At 46.1% G+C, this 2,850-nt stretch overlaps 1 pseudogene; it reads left to right on the plus strand.

Moving 5' to 3' along the window:
- The first annotated feature begins 343 nt into the window (after nucleotides 1-343).
- Nucleotides 344-2,341, plus strand: LOC142857064 (tyrosine-protein phosphatase non-receptor type 11 pseudogene; annotated as a pseudogene).
- The last annotated feature ends 509 nt before the right edge of the window (nucleotides 2,342-2,850 follow it).

A 2,850-nucleotide genomic window follows, 5' to 3' on the forward strand; every position in this document is an offset into this window, starting at 1 on the left:
TGCCCCCTGGGATACCAGTTGTGCTGATGGACAAACAAACCTCACCCATAGTTCCAGCTCCCACCTCCGCCCTGGCAGTCTGCCTAAGGTGGACACGGTGGTGAGACCAGAGCAGGAGCCAAAGCCCAGGACTGAAGCAGAGTGACCCTAGTGGGGCACAGCCAGTATCCAGGATCCAGGTCTGGTGGGGGATTTTGCATGTAGAGTGGGCCAGTTCTACCTGCCCTGCACATGTGTTTACTCCTCAGTGGGTCTTTGCTTAGCCCCTCCAACACACATGTGACAGTGTCCCAAGGAGCCTGAGCAAGCAGCAGGTCTATGTGGAGCAGGAGCCAAGGGGAACATGGCGTCTCAGAGAGGGTTTCACCCCAACATCACTGGTGTGGAGGCTGAGAATCTCCTTCTAACCAGAGGAGTTGATGGCAGCTTTTTGACAAGGCCTAGTGAGAGTAACCCTGGAGATTTTACTGTGTCTGTTAGAAGAAATGGAGCGGTCTATCACATCAAGGTTCAGAACACTGGGGACTACTATGACCTCTATGGTGGGAAGAAGTTTGCCACCTTGGCGGAACTACTCCAGTACTACATGGAACATCACGAGCAGCTAAAAGAAAAGAATGGAGATGTTGTTGAGCTCAAGTACCCACTGAATTGTGCAGACCCAACCTCTGAAAGGTGGTTCCATGGTCCCTTGTCTGGTAAAGAAGCAGAGAAACTGCTAATGGAGAAGGGTAAGCATGACAGCTTTCTTGTTCGAGGGAGCCAGAGATACCCTGGAGACTTTGTTCTCTCTGTCATCACAGGTGATGACAAATGGAAGAGCAATGATGGCAAGTCCAAAGTGAGCCACGTTATGATCCGATGTCAGGAACGGAAATATGATGTTAGTGGAGGAGAGTATTTTGACTCTTTGAGAGACCTGGTGGAGCATTACAAGAAGAACCCCATTGTGGCGACACTTGGCATAGTCCTGCAGCTCAAGCAGCCTCTCAACACAACTCGTATTAATGCTGCTGAAATTGAAAGCAGGGTTCGAGAGCTAAGCAAGGTAGCTGAGACCACAGGTATGGTCAAACAGGGCTTTTGGGAAGAATTTGAGACACTACAGAAACAGGAATACAAATTTCTCTATAGCCAAAAAGAAGGTCGGAGACAAGAAAATAAAAACAAAAATAGATACAAAAACATCTTGCCATTCGATCACACTAGGGTTGTCCTGCACGATGGCGATCCCAATGAGCCCATTTCTGATTACATCAATGCAAACATCATCATGCCTGAATTTGAAGCCAAGTGCCACAATTCAAAACCCAAAAAGAGCTACATTGCCACTCAAGGCTGCCTGCAGAACACGGTGAATGATTTCTGGAGGATGGTGTTCCAGGAGAACTCTCGAGTCATCAGCATGACCACAAAGGAGGTGGAGAGAGGGAAGAGCAAATGTGTCAAGTACTGGCCTGATGAGTATGCACTCAAAGACTATGGGGTCATACGTGTTAGGAACATCAAAGAAAGTGCTGCTCCTAACTACACCTTAAGAGAACTCAAGCTCTCCAAGGTTGGACAAGGAAATACGGAGAGAACTGTCTGGCATTACCACTTTCAGACATGGCCCGACCATGGTGTGCCCAGTGACCCTGGAGGTGTGCTGGACTTCCTGGAGGAGGTCCACCACAAGCAGGAGAGCATCATGGATGCAGGCCCTGTTGTAGTTCACTGCAATACTGGAATTGGCAGGACGGGAACATTCATTGTGATTGATATCCTTATTGACATCATTAGAGAGAAAGGTGTTGATCATGACATCGATGTTTCTAAAACCATTCAGATGGTGCGGTCCCAGAGGCCAGGAATGGTCCAGAAAGAGGCACAGTACTGGTTCATCTACATGGCTGTCCAGCATTACATCCAGAGGCTGCAGCACAAGATCAAGGAGGAACATAAAAGCAAAAGGAAAGGACACAAATATATCAACAGTAAGAATTTCCTGGTGAACCAGACAACCAGTGACCAGAACCTCATGCCACATTGCACTCAAACACCATTCAGTGCAGAAGTAAGGGAGGTTCTGGGCTTGGAACATAGATCATTACCATGTCCCACGAGCATCAGAAGTTTCCCAAGAAGCCTGGATGACTCTAAGAAGGATGATAATGACGACAGTGGGCATAGCTCCCAGAGGAGGGACAGTATCTCCAACAGGGTCTTCTATGAAGAGTTCCAGGCACTGGAAAGACGTGTTGACTGTGTGGAGCACTCCATAGGCAGCATCATGTCCAAGATTGATGCTGTGGTTGTCAAGCTTAAGACCATGGAAAATGTGTATAAACAGTCGAGGTAGATGTTAGGTGCTATTCTGTTTTGGTAGTTATATTCTCCATTTGCAGGAGAAATCATCCATCTACAAATTGAGTTAGCCCTAAGATAATCCCCTGGCCACTCATGACCAGCATAATTGAGGTGAGCTGAGTTAACTTTTAAATGATGGGATGTACGTGGCTTTTGACATATGGGTTTTACATTGTCCCATAGCCTTCCCTGCTATGTGAAAGTGGCAGTATCGGGAATGCAGAGCTTTGGTAAACACTATCCACAAGTACCAGAGAGAGACAGTGGACTGAATACAAACACTAGTTTAACTCAAGAAACCCTGTTAATGGACATTGTAAAGAAAAGCAATTATCTAAGTTTCATCTCAAAATTTTAAAAATTCCTTTGTTATTGCCTAATTCTTGTTGCTTCTTACTATAAGGAGGAGTTCAGATACCAGGTTTTGCCACAGTCTTACAAGTCCATCTCTGGCTGTGCTCTCAAGGAGATTTATTTACTTATTTTTTCATTTTTATTTTT

This window comes from Microtus pennsylvanicus, chromosome 9 (assembly GCF_037038515.1).
Source record: "Microtus pennsylvanicus isolate mMicPen1 chromosome 9, mMicPen1.hap1, whole genome shotgun sequence".
NCBI lineage: Eukaryota > Metazoa > Chordata > Mammalia > Rodentia > Cricetidae > Microtus > Microtus pennsylvanicus.